This window comes from Herpailurus yagouaroundi, unplaced genomic scaffold (genome assembly GCF_014898765.1).
Source record: "Herpailurus yagouaroundi ecotype Mexico unplaced genomic scaffold, PumYag 100, whole genome shotgun sequence".
NCBI lineage: Eukaryota > Metazoa > Chordata > Mammalia > Carnivora > Felidae > Herpailurus > Herpailurus yagouaroundi.
The window spans coordinates 57260220-57277837 of NW_024412391.1; positions in this window are offsets into that span (position 1 = coordinate 57260220).

Consider the following 17618-nt stretch of genomic DNA (forward strand, 5'->3'; position numbering starts at 1 on the left):
GCTAAAATAATTCTCACAACGATTAATAAATCTCAACTGAATCTAAATTAAAAGAGAATGATGATAATGATAATTCCTACTTTAGTTATAATCATGAGGACAATATCCCAATCATTCATAAATAGCTCTACTGATAGTCTCAGAGCATTTCCCTTGCTTTTCTGTCCTGGACAAAACTGCATGATTTAATAATTGAAGATTTCACTGCAATCTAAGAACTGGGATAAAAGTGTCATCCTCACTTCTTCCTACCTGTCTCCTCCACACCTTGACCTCTCTAACACTTCCAAGCTCTGTCCAGCTCTAGGTGTTACTAATCTGTATTGGGTGTTTTGGAATATGTAATATTACTCCTTTTTCCAACACAATGTAAATCTGTGTAATAAAAGCAGCACACACAAACTCTGTTTACATATTCAAAAGAGAGAGAGCTTAATTTTAAAAATATATTGTTTCAGAGAGGGTAAGGTTTTTTAAAAATATTTTTTAATATTTCATTTTATTTTTGAGAGACAGAGAGAGAAGGCATGAGTGGGGGAGGAGCAGAGAGAAAAGGAGACACAGAATCCAAAGCAGGCTCCAGGCTCTGAGCTGTCAGCACAGAGCCTGATGCAGGGCTTGAACCCACAAACTGTGAGATCATTACCTGAGCCGAAGTCGGACGCCTAACCAACTGAGCCACCCAGACACCCCATCAGAGAGGCTAAGGTTTTAGAACTAGAAAGGAGGTGGAAAGTATTTTATTTGTTTTATTTTTTTTTCCATTTCTAAAAACTTTTTTATTGAAAGTAATGTAAATATAGAAAAGTACACAAATCATAAATGAGGGAACTGATGAAGTTTCACAAACTGAATACAATCATGCCACCATATTATCTATTGAAAGAATACATTCCCAGCTCCCCTGAAGCTCCCTTATGCCCCCAGCCAGGTCCCTCCCTTAGTCCAATGCACCCCCAAGGCTGTCTTGATTCCTAACATCACAAGTGAATGTGTCTGTTCTTCACATCAGTGGACAAATACGGCATGCCCTCTTGTCTCTGACTTCTTCCATTAATCACGTTTGTGAGATGCATCTCCGTGGTGGACTGCTTGTTCTCATCACTGTAGAGAACTCCATCCTATGAAAGTCCCATGATTTGTCCATTCCACTGCTGATGGACAGCAAGTACATTTATGTTCAGAGGAAACTTTATGAAAATGAAGTAAATGGAACACCAGCATCCCTTGCTGTAAATAGAAAAGGCTAGTGCTATTGTTCTCTAGCTCACATTGGAACTACAAAAATACAAAACTTTGATCCGTGTACTCCCTGGACTCCTTGTGAGCTCCCTTTCTCAGAGAGATGTTGGACTGGCACCTGCTCCTGCTTGTTGTTAGCACTCTGTGGCTCTCTGCCTGCCCCCTTCTTGCTTCCACACACCTCCTACTGCTTGCAGGTGTGAACGGGCCAAAGGAGACCAGCAGCCAAGAGCCTTGCTGTTCTCAGAGTCCTGCAGACCCAGATTCAAGCCCTGTTTCTCTGCTTCTTAACTGAGTGTCCTAGGCAAGCTGCTTAGGCACTGGGAGCCTTGATTTCTGGTCCATCAAATGGTGGTTCCCACCCAGGTGTGTGGGAGGATGAAATGGAAAAGATTTTAAAGGATGAGTCTGATGAGAGGATAGGAAATTCTAAATTTGGTGGGGGGGGGGGGGGGTGACAAGAAATGTCTATCATTTTTTTCTACTTAGTTATCATAAAATGAGAAAAAATTCTAAAGCGTGGATAAAATTATATACTGAACATGATACTCAAATCAGGAAAATAGTCAAAGATCATACACTCCTTTAAAGTTGTGAACCTAAAGGATTGCTTGAAGCAGTTCCTTTGAAATAGTAATAATCAATTGGATTCACCTTTAAGGGTAAAAGTATTCTTTAAAGCATTTGTAAGCTTGGTGTTAGAAGAAAAAAGGTCAGTAGTTGACAAAATTATGAACCTTGTGTTACATATTATCACATGGTTTAATAAAAGGAAGACACCTTGTTTGGTCTCTTTTGATGTGGAAAAAAATCTTTGATTCTCCCTGGTGCTGGCTTTTCTTTTCAAAAGGGTATTGCCTGGTGAAATTCTTAAACTTCTTTTTCCTTGCCTTATTCTTTGAAACATTTCTTTGTATGTTAACAATGATCCCTTTAACATTCTAAAGTACTTATTTTTGGTATCCAGATTATGAATGTAACCTGTAGTTTTTAATATAATAAATTAATGACTAAAAGAGAAGCCTCTCAAATTTGTAAATTTTAGAGTGCTAGAAATATCCTTTGATTGTTGATGTGTTTTGAAAACTAATTTTATTTTATTGCTGCTGCTATTGTTATTCCAAAGAAAATTCCAAATTTAAGGAAATCATTGGGGTTAAAAATTATATTAAAAATTCTGGGAAAATATTTTTTGCTAGCTGACTCACTCAGCAAACTCTTTTTCCTAAAAGAGGTAAACAGCCATATTGGCAGGACCACATGGCAAAGAATGGAGGGCAACTTGTAGGTGAAAGCTAGCGAGAAGCCTAGTCTCTTAATCTACAAGATAATAAATTCTGCCAGTCATCTAAGTGATCTTGGAAGCTGCAACTTCTTCAGCCAGAACTGAAAAAGTTCTGATAAGAACAGATCCCAGAAGGCACTTTTATTACAGCCTTGTGAGACCCTAGGTAGAGAATCCACTAACCTATTCCTGGACTCCTGACTCAGAGAAACTTTGAGATAATAAATGTGTATTGCTTTAATCTTTTAAGTTTGTGGTAATTACATAATAATAGATCGTTAATAAACAGTCCCATCTAGATTTAAGAAAATTTGTCAAAAACTTGATTACAATATTTTAAGATATTTTATTTAATTGTACCTGCTAAATTATATTATAGAAAAAAAATAATGGTCTCCATATCCTTTGAGAACTTGTTGCAAAATCACTGCCCCATCCTCATAAATAAACAATGAGGCTGGATGGGATTTTAATACCACATGCTTCCCTAAAGCACTTTGTTATCACATCAAATTCGTATATTTTTGCTACCAGGAGTTTTTGTATCTCCCAATACAATGTGCTGCTCTAGGGGTTTGAGCTCATACTTAAGGAGAGGGCAGGGGGGAGAGAATAAAAATAAGGAATGGACTTTGGCGGATGAAATTAAGCCAGTATAAAGTGTATAGGATTTGCACATAAAATTTGTGATGTTAAAACTGCATCAAATAACCTGTATAAGTGGAAACAAAAGAACATAATCAGTATGTGTATTGTCATTAAGAAAAAAAATTCCATTTCCTGTCAATGAAGGACTTTATTTTAAAGGGAATATCTCTACTTAGCATATTAGAAATGAGCAACTTTGATTAGGAATAGAGATGCTATAGATTTTATTCTTCAGTGAAAACAAAATTTGGTATGCACAACTGCTAGGCAGGAGGAATCGGATTGCTCTAAAGCTAGTGATAAATATTCATGGAAATAATCTAGACAGATAAGAAAATAACCAATTTTTGTATGTAAGCTTTTATCCCTTGATTTTAGAAAGGATTATTTTAGTAATGTGTTTAGAATTTTTGAAAAAAACTTGAACCAGGGTTGAACAAAGAAAATATAAAGTTGGTGAGTATTGGAATTGGAGACTATATTGAATCTCCCTTGAGCTCTAAAGATAATCCAGACCCTCTAATAATGCAGCTCTTTCAAGGAGGCCTGGTGTTCTGTCAACAGGCTCTTTCTGTTTCAGATTGTAGCAACTACAGGTTTTTAAAATTCTCATTTAATCATTCCATTGAATTTCTTTTCTTTTCAAGTTTCAAGATTTGCGTCTAACACTCCTTGAAGTCCACCAACAGGCTCATTCCATGACTACTGAGAGATGAGACTTGGGAAATACAAAAATTATTCAACCAATATTTTCAGTCTGTGAGATGGGATGCATGGCCCCTTTTGCTGCTGATTTCCTTTTGACTTTGTGCCCTAATTTCAGACTGGTCTGGATGGAATCCTGCCTCTACATTTACTAGATCAACAATCCTACGGAGTTCCTTAACCTCTCCAAGCTGTTTTTCTACTTTGCAAAACAGGAATTATAATAATTTCTACTTTATAATAATGATGTGAAAATTAAGTGAGATACTTCATGTAATGTACATGTAATTAGCATATTTTACATGGTCGGTAAACATTGGTAATAATATGATTTTTCCAACAACTAGGCTTTTTTGCCATCTTTTCCTAGGGTCAAATCTAATTCTCTGTATTGTTCATTTCTGCCTTGTTTCTCTGGCTGTGTCTTATAATTGGTTGAGCATCCTGCCCCCAATTTTCTGCTAATGACTCTTCCTAAATTGTCTGTCTTTTCTTTGAGTGTTCAAGTTGTATCCAGTCTCAACTCCTTGCCTGACCTATGAATATGTCTAATTTGGCAGTTTCTCTGACACTCTTAGTACATATATCCTACCCTAATATTGCCCTTAATTGACCTAGTGTAGCAGATAATTTATTAGATTAGACCTCAAGTATCTTCAGTTTTCATACTGCTTATGCCACTAACAATTTTTTAAATTAATGATTCTGAATCTTAGATATTAGAGTTGTCTATGGAGTTTGCTAAAAATTTGGGGGCCATTAATCCAGAAATTCTGATTAATACCTCTGGAGTATGCCCACCTTTATGAGGTATTTTTGCTTGATTTTTTGGCTTTTTGTTTGTTTGTTTTTAAATATACCTAGGAGAGATACTGATTCATAACTAAGGTTCAAAACTACTTCCTCATTCCCTTAAAATTCACTCAAAAAAACTTTGATTGAAGACACAAGGCTGTTTGCTAGGCCCCGAGTGTACAACCTCTAACACCACAAAATCCCTGCTTTCATCCCACCTAGTCAGATAACAAATCAGGACTATATTTTTTTAGTAAAATTTTGGTATAGAGTAGATGTTTAAAGAATATTCATTAAAAAGTAGAGTAGGCTTCATTTTATTTCATCTATAAAATAATTTAGATTAGTATGTGTCAAACACAAGTTCCAGATGTACTAAAATGTTGATGACAGAAAGGTTTTAAAATTAAAAAAAAATAATAATAAATTTTTAAAATAAAGAATAAAAACAATAAAATACTTTGAGAAATAGAAATAACCATTACTATTTTTAGCGTTTCACAGAATATGTTAATATGTTAAAGGAAAAATTCTGAACTAAATAAATCTGTTGAGTATTGAAAGTTCCCAAGTCCAGAACTCACTTTCCCTCCAATATCCTACAGCATCCTACAGTGTTTTATAGACTATCTGTTTAGGAAATACTGATTTACACCATTCTTCAGGCCTCTTGCAGTTTTAGATGTTTCCATTTCTAAGTCTGTAGGAAAAACCATCTACTGCAGAGGTCGACTGTTAGAGAGCTTGGGACTCCCATAGCCCTGTGGGTAGAAATATCCCTTGGCCAATGAATATAAAGTGATTTAGTTAATATTTTAAATTGCATGTGCCCATGATCCTTCTTTGCTAATTGACTGGGCAAGAATAGACACATGACTCCAGGGCTTCCTTCTCATAATGCAGTATTGACTAATTAGTCTGTTCTCTAAATAATTTGAATTAAGAAATATTGGTCAAATGACATATTTACTGCTGAAACTTACAGATAAAGCAGAGTTTGTGAGCTGCAAAGCATGCATGTTTCTCTGTTTTATAAAGTTGTATTGGACAATCTGTTCATGGAACATGCATTGTCCAAGAGCTTCCCACTCCCTAATTCTTATATCCAGCTGCTTCATTCATGGAGAGTAAATTTCAGGTCCCCAAATATATTTGTGTTTGCTTTCCTTGAAGTGGAACATGTGCGAGGTGGCTGGCATGCAAGTTGTAGCTTTAGAAATAAAAGAAGTGGTCAAAACAGTGTTAATCAGGTGGCGTTGTGGCCATTCACCTCAACTCCAGAAGAAAGAAAAGGCAATTTCCAGGAAAAAGATACTAAAACAAAATGAGCCCCACCTTGCACGAATGATATGTTGGCCATTTTTGCTTTACAGCTAATTGGTAAGATCAAAAGCAATTACTCACTTCATAGAAGAATTAGAACCCTGCAGGTTCCTACTGTTCCTACTGTTGGCACCTTATTTGAGTCCCAGACTCCCAGACTGTTTCCTGGCAAATGCTAAACTCCTGTGTGGAAACTGGGTGGGAGGAAGGCTGGGCACTGCTGACCAGAGCACTATGAGAGAGGGAGGAGGGTGGGTGACAGTGAGTGGAAAAGAGAGAGAGAGAGCCCAAGAGAGAGAGAACCGACACGGTAGGCACAGCCACTTGTTCAAAGAGAAAAGTGATTCTTCCCTCAGTGACTCAGATTCTCAGGTTTTAAATTCGTATAACCTGCACAGAAACCGCCAGCTCATCACTTTGCCTCTCCTCTGACAGCCAGCAATCCACAGCCTGGTGAAAGGAACTGAATTCCACAAGCTACAAGAGCTCTGTTTCTTTGAATTACTCCTTTAACTTGGCCAAACAAGTTTTGGGTAACAATGGTTACATTTTCTTTCCTATAATAGCTAAATTTTCTCACTCGCCTTTGGGCAGTGAGTTTCTTTTTTGGTGAAGGAACAGTGGTTATAATTTCAAATGAAGTTATTCAGTCTCACTTTTGTTGACACTTAACTGAATCCTTTTTAGAAATAAATGGTGGCATTGAAAGTGTACTTTCATTTCATCAACCACACGTTACTCAGTCCTAAAAGGCCTTTTGAAATGCTGCTACCTCTTGGGGCAGCTTATTTCTGTATTTTGGTTTATTCTGAGTTTGAGAAAAAAAAGGTATTATCCTAGGTACTCATTTCAGAAATGCCAGAAAAGAAATACTCCTTATCCTTTTATTTTCAAGCATTATTGTCTGTGAACTAGTGAAGAAAAGCGAACAAGCAAAGCTTCTGAATGCAAAGAGGGAAAACTGTACATCTTTCACACAGACTGATGAAGTTATTGCAACTATAAGAAGGACTTTGGCCAGAGGCAAAACCCCAAAAAGTAAATCCTTTCTCACCCTGAATTATAAAATACTTCCTGTATTCCTTGCTGCATAGGTTATCATTGAAGATTTTTAGTGAGAAAAATTCTCCTTCCCCTATAACCAGATAAATTGGAGTTCTTTAAGCTGTGCCAATGTCCTGTCTTACCTTTCACTACACATTGTTTAAATATCTCCAAAGGGTTGATGAGGAAACTTTACCTAATAATTCTATTATTCTTCTATAGAGGAGGAAATAAAAACTGCAGTAAAGAGAAACTCATCCCGTGTTTTCACTTGATCTCTGATCACTGCAGTACGAGACAGCTACACACCATGATTTTGTCTTTTTAAAAATGAAAGCCTAGGGGCGCCTGGGTGGCGCAGTCGGTTAGGCGTCCGACTTCAGCCAGGTCACGATCTCGCGGTCCGTGAGTTCGAGCCCCGCGTCAGGCTCTGGGCTGATGGCTCGGAGCCTGGAGCCTGTTTCTGATTCTGTGTCTCCCTCTCTCTCTGCCCCTCCCCCGTTCATGCTCTGTCTCTCTCTGTCCCAAAAATAAATTAAAAAAAAAAAATGAAAGCCTATTTATCCAGGTTGGCTTCTAATTCAGTCATTGTTTTACCTGGTATTCCTACCAATCTAGTACAGACACTGAGTCTCTGAGTTTAGAAGTCAGAGAGACGGGTTCAAATCATGACTTCATAAATTTCTAGTTGTCTCACCGTGGGCAGGTTAACTTTTTCTCTCTGTTCTTTATATCTGCCTGGCTAAAATCATTAAAATATATACTTAACAGTGTTGCTGAGGGGCTGAAATAAGGCATGGACATAGCACAGCCCTGTGTCAGGGCCTCGTGACCATTGTAGCTTAGTATTCTAAAGTGCATTAAAGCAAAACAAAACAAAAATTTGAGAGTCGACTAATTTGGAAATATTTGCTTTGAATTGACCAGAATTATTTAAATAACATTTTGTCTACTAAAGAAAATATTAATGTTCCATTTATTCAACAAATATTTATAGCACACCCACTTTGTGCCAGCCTCTCTTGGGATACCTAAGTGAGCAAGAGATGCAATTTCCTGCCTCATGATATTCATAGTCAAGTTTATAAAATTTTAATATAAATCCTTTATCTTTTGCCATTTTATTTCTTTTACCAAGCCTAAGAATTAAGCCACACTTTTAATTACATTGAATGGCTTTAAGAGTAGAAGGAAACAGATTTAACATCTTAATTTAGACAGCAGTTTAAAACTTTTTCTTTTTTTGGTCTTTATTTTTGACACACACACACACAGAGAGAGAGAGAGAGAGAGAGAGAGAGAGAGAGGGATGGAGGGAGGGAGATGGGGAGGGTCAGACAGAGAGGGAGACAGGATCTGAAGTGGGCTCTGTGCTGAGATGATGACATGAGCTGAAGTCTGGCACTTAACCAACTGAGCCACCCAGGGCCCCTAGAGCTTTTTTTTTTCTTTTCTTTTTTAATTTTTTTAAATGTTTATTTATTTTTGAGAGAGAGAGAGAGAGAGAGAGAGAGCGTGAGCGTGAGCCAGAGCAGAAGAGGGACAGAGAGAGAGGGAGACAGAGAATCCAAAGCAGACTCCAGGTTTTGAGCTGTCAGCACAGAGCCCCATGCGAGGCTCCAACTCATGAACCATGAGATTGACCTGAGCCAAAGTCAGACATTCAACCAACTGAGCCACCCAAGTGCCCCTCTAGAGCTTTTTAATAGAAGGATTTGGAGTACAAATTTATTTTCTTTACATGTTTTGTAATTATCTATTCTTACTATAGAATTTCTGTCCTTGTAAAAAAAAAAAAGAATTTCTATTTTTGTCATGAAATATTGAAGCCTCTGAATCTCCCCTCAGATCTTGGAAAAATGTGGAGCAAAGATTGTGAAATGCAGGAGACTGGAATCTTGAGCTGGGTAGGCAGGTGGAGGATTGCTTTCAAGGGGACCTCAGGCTTGTTTGGTCCATTTGCCTCATCCTGATGCCAAGTAACTAGGAGTAATGTGCATCACCTGTGCGCGTAGACATTTGTCTCAAACAAAATATTGTATAAATGTGCTGAACAATATCTTCCTAATTGTTTTCCTCGTGTAACTAAACTAATCTTTTTCAATCCAAAATAGAAACAAACAAAACACCCAAAACTTTATTACTTTACTCCTTTTCCTCATTTTCTTTTCCCAAGATCAGATTCTTAGAGTTGATTCAAGTCACCTCTATCATATGATGATGTGTAATAACACTTCAGTTTATGTAATGGTTTTTCAAAGACTTTTTGAAAACCTTCCAAGTCGTTTCCCTCCTCTTCCCTTCATCTGCTTTTTTACCTTTCTACAAACTTAACTTTTTTCTAGAAGGGTCTTGTTTATTTTCGATGACACTGATTTTACTTCGTTAAAGTAAGTAATGCTTTTTAAATTGAAAACAAGCTTTCAGGACAAATTCCTCCAGAGTTGGGTTTTGAACTTCTAAGCATATTTCGTCAAACACATTTAAATGAGTATAATTTAATAGTAATATAAGATACTGAAATAAAATTACCTATAACTACAATTACAGTGCTTGTGAATCTAAAGCATAGGAAGTAATCATCTTCTCAAAGCACCAATTTTATTCATGGAGCAAGGAAAATTTGTAGAGAGATCTTTAAGAAAGGTGGAACAGTTTGTTAGGAGGAAAAAAGTAAGAAAAATTGTAAAAGGAATGAATCCATTGTAGTATTGGGAAGCCATATTACCACATACCTCTTGGGGAGGCAGTATCTGGATACACAAAGGTGAACGGACAAGATTGAATAAATGCAGTGCAACTGAAAACTAAATTCTGGAATAGGAATTCTTCTTTAATCTTTATTTTTATAATCTTAATTTGGCAATTAGATGTTGATAAAATAACACATGTTCCTTGAACTTGTCCCAGGTAAAGGGATGAAATTAGCTTCAAAGAGAAATGATGTATTGTTAAAATCAAAAAAGAAAAACATTGTAAAATCTTTTAATTCATTCTTCCTGTAATTCTTATTCAGATTTGGATTGCATTTTGGAGTAGCAAGAATTTGGTATAGTAAGTACTGACTGATATTTTAGTTTTTTGTTTGAGATTGGGGAAATGGATATCAGTTTTTGTATCTTAGTAGATTCAAGAAATAGAATATAAATTCATTGTGTCACTAAACCTTTTCAATTCTACCATCAAAATATGTCTTCTGTTTAGACTTCTAATTATACCTTTTTGTTTTAAATCTCTGTCCTTTTATTGATGTTTATTTAGTCTAAAATTTTCTACCACTACATACATCTCAAAAATGACACTTCAAGAAACAAATGAAGAATCTCATCCTCTGTAAAAAATTTCCTGAAATCCAAAAGAGAATTTACAACTTTCTTCATCTGTTAGTACTTGTTAGTTTTGTAATGACACTTGTAATGCAGTTTTAATATTACTTGTTTACATGATTGTATCCCTTACTAGACTTTGAGATCTTTGAGAAGATATATCTCATTTATCTCTACCTGGTAGGAAACCACATAAAGCAGACACTAAGCTCTTAGCTGGATCAATGAATCTACATTGATTGTTTTCAAAGTTAAGTTTTTATTCTGAAAGCTAAAATTGAGTTTAACAAGTTTTAGGGAGTAGAAATCCCTTTTTTGATATTTCATAAATGCCATTACAGTTACTGGATTTGAGAATTAAATGCTTCTTGAATAAAGCAGCATATGTTTCTGTAAAAACTGATATTTTATAAACACTTATAATATGTAATAAAGATGTTATTAACTAATATACGTAATAACTACATACATACATGCGTGCCTTATAAATATATATAATGAATTAGTAGAGAGAACGTAATGCACATACAACATTTCAGTATGGACATATATTCTGGTAGTTGCTAGAATGGAGTATCTCTTAAGATATTTTCCACTGCCAATAACTGAAAACTTGATATCAAAGCAGCTGAAACAATTAGGGAATATATTATCTTTTATAACAGAAAAGCTCAGAGATAGGCTTCTGAACTGGAACAATATAACTTGATTTTTTTTCCTGCTATTTTCACATGTTTGTCATTCTCTTTGTTTTAAACTTCTATTTTCCTTGTTCAGTCTTCTAAGTATGGTAATAGATGGTAGTAGATGGGGTTATGTGCTTCCTTCTTCATGTCTAAAGAGAAAAGAAAATCTTTCACCTACACCTGAAGTACAAATTACTTCCTTCTCTCTGAGTAATTCATGGCATGTTCATTATTTTGTTTAGGTAACAGTTATTAGGAAAATGTCATGCATTTATTGGTTTAATCCTGAATTCCTGAGCCAGTCAGTAGTGGCATGGTTTATGGGTTGATCGTGTTTGGACTATTTTGGCCCATCACCCAGTATTTCAGGATGCAGTCAACTTTCCTGAATTCCAGCTACAAGAGGGAAGAGTGCATTTTTTTTTTTTGGAATAATGCATGCTTAAACAAAATATAGTCAAATTATGAGGAATGAATATTTGTTGAATAGACATTTATAATGTCCACTATAAATGGTGTTTATATTTTTTAACTATATAATAAAATTAGTAGGCTTCAGAAACATCTGAGTATAAGGTGGAAGAATTCTAGTGTTTTAAAAATCTTAACTGAACTGAAACTAAATAGATTCTGAGATTCTTTTTCCATAATACAATTTATCATATACTGAATTTTGTTTGTGCTTTGTTTGTGCTTTTTAAGGTACTTTTACTTACCCAAGATCATATTGTATGGAAATGAAAATCAATTGAAAATCAGTATTCAATAGCTAGAAGATTGAAGAGAGAGTTAATAAATTGGAATTTAGAATTATTGGAAAACATCCAGAATGAATTTCATAGAGGAATAATATTGAGGAATACAAAACAGAATATAAGACATCAGGGGACAAGGACTAGGGAGAGAAGATATGTGAGCTATCCAACTCCCCAACCCCTGCCTCACCAAAAGGAAGAAAGAATGGAAAGGAAAGGAGAGGAGAGGAGAGGAGAGGAGAGGAGAGGAGAGGAGACGAAAGGAGAGGAGAAAGGAGAGGAGAAAAGAGAGGAAAAGGAGAGGAAATATAGAGTAGATGAGACAAATACAAAGGAAATTATGAGATGGTAAATTTAAGCCCTAATATATTAATATGTACCTTACATATAAACTTAATAACCCTAAATCAACACAAAAAGATAAACAACTTAATAAGAATACAAACACAAATGAATATAAGATAGCATTACATCCTTATCATATTGCTAGAATTAAAAAGATTGACACTATCAAGTATTGGTGAGAATGTGGAGCAACTGGAACTCATCTCAATTTATTTGGTTACTTTAGAGAGAAAAAGGGGTGTAGTAGCTAGAAGGAATTATGAAGGGCTTCCACGTTGCTGGGAATATTCTATTTCCTAATCTGGGTGGTAATTACATGGGTGTGTTAATTAAATGCATTAATCTGTAATTTTATGATATTTTACTTTCTCGCATATATATTATACTTCTGTAAAATGTTCAGTGGAAATTATCACTTATTTTAACAAGTAAGCCTTGTTAAAATGTAGTTAAACTGCAGTTTTGAGATTTATTACTACATACACACTGTTACAGAGTTACAATTGACTTTGCAAATTTGTATTCCCTTAAATGCTTCTGAAAAGGATACAATCATAGTAAATCACCAAAAAACAAAACAAAAAACAAAAAATCTATAGAAATGAATATGAAAAGATATACCCAATGAGTTTAGAAGATTATTTAATGTAATGCATGGTATTGAATTTCATTTTTACGTATCAGGTAGGTAAATGCCAGAAAAATTCATCATGTAATACATCAAAAAGCTCTGTGACCTTGAATTTCAAAGTTAATTCTGGTTATGTGACCTCTCAAAATTCTATCATGTCCTCTCAATGGTAGAGAAAATACAATTAATGAATAACCTCTCTTACTAGATTTAAACTTCTTTCCCATTGATGTATCGCCTTTCTTTCTTCCTTGTTCAGATCTTAGCCTAAAAGACTTTTCATCACAATAACCTTTCCCTGACTCTTTTTTTTAAGCTTACTTATTGATTTTGAGAGAGACAGAGTGCGAGTGGGGGAGAGACAGAAAGAGAGGGAGAATCTCAAGTTGGCTCTGTGCTGTCAGCACAGGGCCTGATGTGGGGTTTGAACTCATGAAACTGTGAGAGCATGACCTGAGCTGAAATCAGGAGTCCGATGCTTAACCAGCTGAGCAACCCAGGCGCCCCTCCCTGACTCCTAAGTATGTTGTCTTTCTTACCTTTGCGTTTCTTCTTTTTTTTTTTTCAATATATGAAGTTTATTGTCAAATTGGTTTCCATACAACACCCAGTGCTCATCCCAAAAGGTGCCCTCCTCAATATCCATCACCCACCCCCCCTCCCTCCCACCCCCCCATCAACCCTCAGTTTGTTCTCAGTTTTTAAGAGTCTCTTATGCTTTGGCTCTCTTCCACTCTAACCTCTTTTTTTTTTTCCTTCCCCTCCCCCATGGGTTTCTGTTAAGTTTCTTAGGATCCACATAAGAGTGAAACCTTTGCGTTTGTTCTAAAGACTAATTGTTATAGAACTTCACCAACAAGTTTTGTGGGTTTACCTATTTTCCCAAATCTTTGAAGTCTTTGAAGTCAGGGATTGCATCAGACATGAAGACATCTTTTTAATCCCTGTCATTAGAGTAGAATGCACTGCCCATGCCCCAAATATATTTATTAAATAGAGAATAAATGAATCAATGGATCAATGTGGTGTTAGCCTCTGGCCAATAGTTGAGATAGTGGAGTTTGTAAACTGTGAAAGCAATTTTGGGAAATTTCTCTTCTGAGGTCATATTTACAAATGCCAATCATGAAGTAACAGTTATTACTGGAAGTGAAAATATGAAGTGTTCCATAGACCATGTAATGTCATATAAATATCTCTAGAAACAACTTTGCTAGAGTTTTGTTTTCATTTTATGTATGTCTACTTTGAATACTTTGGGTTAGTAACTCCTTTCACAGCAAATAGTTTTGACATGGTTGTCTAGATTTGCCCAATCAGGATTTACTCTCCCTGAAACAGCTTTTGGAATAGAAAGGCACAAACTCTCTTCATTTATCTTATTAGAAGACTCAAGGTTTTCACACTATGTTTAGGTTGTATATATTTTCCATTCTTCTCTCTGCAATGCTTTTTTCTTCTCTTTGCTCATAATACTTATACTTAGTTTATCCCTAGATGATAATTTCTCATCATTTTCTTGTTTAGTAAGTACATACTAGTACTTTTTAATATACCGTGAGGGTTAGATCTCCCAATTACCAGTGAATGCTTTGATAATATATATCATATCCTACAACTATAAAGTATTTCAGTAGCTATTTCTGCTTAAAAAGGCCCAGTGGGGCTCATATTATGTACATTCTCTCTTTTCCTTCTATGTAGGAACATACACACAGACACACATATACACACACCCTTATATATTTTAATTTTTTTTAAATATTTATTCATTTTTCAGAGACAGAGTACGAGTGGGGGGAAGGCAGAGAGAGAGGGCAACACAGGATCTGAAACAGGCTTCAGGCTCTGAGCTGTCAGCACAGAGCCTGACCAGAGGCTTGAATTCACAGAGTGCGAGATCATGACCTGAGCCAAAGTCAAATGCTTAACCAACTGAGCCACCCAGGTGTCCCTACACACCCTTATATTTATATCTACCTGTCTACATAACTTTTTTTTCCAAAAAAGGAATAAAGCTATCATAAAAACTAAATTTTCCCAAGTGTGTCATTAAAATTGAAAAGGCCAATCTTGAATATATACTCAAGAGAATCTCAGAAGTATGAATGATTGTTGTTTTGGGGAGTATATTCCTCTGATGCAGCAATAATCTGATCTGCTTTCCAACTCTAATTGTTTGAATTTTATTTCTTTCTATAAATGAGGTAATGAGATTTAGAGATTGAGGGGCAGAAATTTAATTGACAATGCAATAAACAGCCATCTAAAGTAAGCTTTCACAAAATGACACCACCACTCACTGGAAATCTCAACTATATTCAGAGTGAATATAAATGGTTACCTTTTGAAATATTCGATGAAATTTCATACCCTTTGAGAATTCCTTTCAATCAGTATTAAGCAAAAGATTCTTTTAAAAGAAGTGAAGATGAGCAATTATGTTTTGTGATTTTCCAATACTGCTTTAACATTTCTTCTGTAAGTTAGGTGATATATCTGCACATTCCAGGGTAAATTCAAAAGAAATAGTACAAACTGGCTGTGTTTCATTAGGGAAAAATAGAGCAGATATTTTTACACGCAATAATATATTTTATATTAACACCTGCACTGTTTTGCAACAGAAATACTGCCATTTGTGTGATAGTACAACTGTAATTCAGGTGATATATTTGGTTATATTTCATCTCCTGTTGTTTATATCTTCCTCAAAATAACATTAAAAAGTGATGAGAGGTTTATATTAGTATGGTTCAAACTGTGACCACAAAGTCTGTTGTCATGGCAACTCTGTCCAATTAAAAAAGTACCATACTCCAATTTGTGGTACAATATTCCTTGAAACACAATTATACTGTACAAAACATTTGACAATTCTTTGAGATTAATTAGTAGGGGATTTGAACTATAGAAATAATTTTATTGGGGAAATGAAGATAACTAATTTGCTTATTTGTATGGTTTTTTAATTTGATCTAAATTAGCATTATTTTTCTTGGTCTTAGTATTTCACTAGATATTACAGACATATAAAATACACACATATTAAATAATATTACATATTAATATCACATTCATATTTATTCTATTAATGCTATTGTATTGGAGGTTATTGAGGGTTTATTTAAATCACCTGATTGATTATTTAAATAGGATTCTACTTCAGGGCCAAGAGATTTAAATAGAAGTGTGACTAAATATATTTTATTTATAATCATTTAATCACATGCATCATTTAAGTTTCATTCTTCTGGATCGTATTTTTTCTGTGTCTCACTTTATTTTGATTCTTAGATTTTGTCAGATGGCACCTTACTCTTTGGCTTCATTAGACCACTTTGGACTTTGAACAAGGAATATTTCAAATGATTAAATGATGTATGCCATTGTCTCATTGTACTTCTGATTTTCACACCCATTGAATCTGTAAACGTGGCTCATCTGTGGTGGCCAGCATCGTTCAATAGATCTCACATGACATGTGTTGATGATCTTTGTGCTAGATGTAGGAATGGCAATAAAACCATATGGATTAACCGTAATCTTTCTCCACATTAACATGATGTCCAGAGATCCAGAATTATTCATCACTTTTCAGAGTACTCAACGTACATAGCAACAACGTATTACATTGTATCTATGGTAGACACTTTGAAATCTTGATTTTGCTTCCAAAAAAATATCCACACAATCAGCAAACTGGGTGCTACCTTTGAAATCAGATATTTTTTACTCCTCAGAGAAAATAGACAAAAACTTCAAGTTTAATGAATTCAAAAATTTCAGGGATAGGCACTGCCAAAATTGTAGTAAGTTACAGTAAATGACTTTACAAAGTTGCACTACAATTCCTTTATTATAAGTATTTAAAAATAAACACATCAATAGGAACTTAAATTAATTTAAGGTAAGTGGTATGCCTTTTCTCTCCTTCAAGAGTCTTCTGCCAGTACTTAAGGCAAGACTATGTACACATAGTTTGCAAGGATCTGTAGAATTACCAGTGAAGAAATGAGACTGAAATGACAACTACAATGGCAACTCCATTTTGATCTTTGCAATCCAGAAAATTTACCATTGTTCCTCAAATAAACATTGTTTGATATTCATCTAGTCAGTATTCCTCATTTGGTTCTATTATGTTAAAATAACAAATCACCTCATGCATAAAGCTAGCTCAGTAGCATTTATGTTTAGTTATAATTTGTTGAAAGATTCCTTATTGTTTTCCTGATGTTTTATCATATGCATGTGGGATACTGTTGGTTTGAGCAACAATGAAAAGCCAATATCACACTCCAGGATCTTGCTGCCTGTAGAATGGTTAACAATAGATAAAACGCATTTATTCTTGGCAGTCTTTGAAAAGTACCTTGGAGAATTACTGTAGCATTATGTACTGTAAGCTTCAGTGAAACTACAGACTAAAGTGTGATTTTCACAGGCTTATTGTATTCAAAACGCATTGCATGTTGTTAAAATAGCAAAGCTTTTTATGTTGATATTTGTGACATCCCAGAAACAAGATAATGCAATATGGAGAAAAGTCAGTAGAATTACAAAGGAGAGGTGTTGTGTCCTGACATATTTACTAAGTAAAATGTAAGATAATGAAAAGTATTAATTGGGAAACTGAATTTTAACAGGATCTATAATGCTGCTTGTAGCACAGGTTTCTGGACCATTCCTGCGTGGACGCACCTTTCAATTTATTGGCATTAGCGTTCATAATCGTTGTCCAGTAAAACACCCCGGGTAAGCTCCTTTCATTACAGTATGGTTCTGCGGCTCACCATCAGAACTGTCACTGGTCCTGTACAGTGGCCCAAC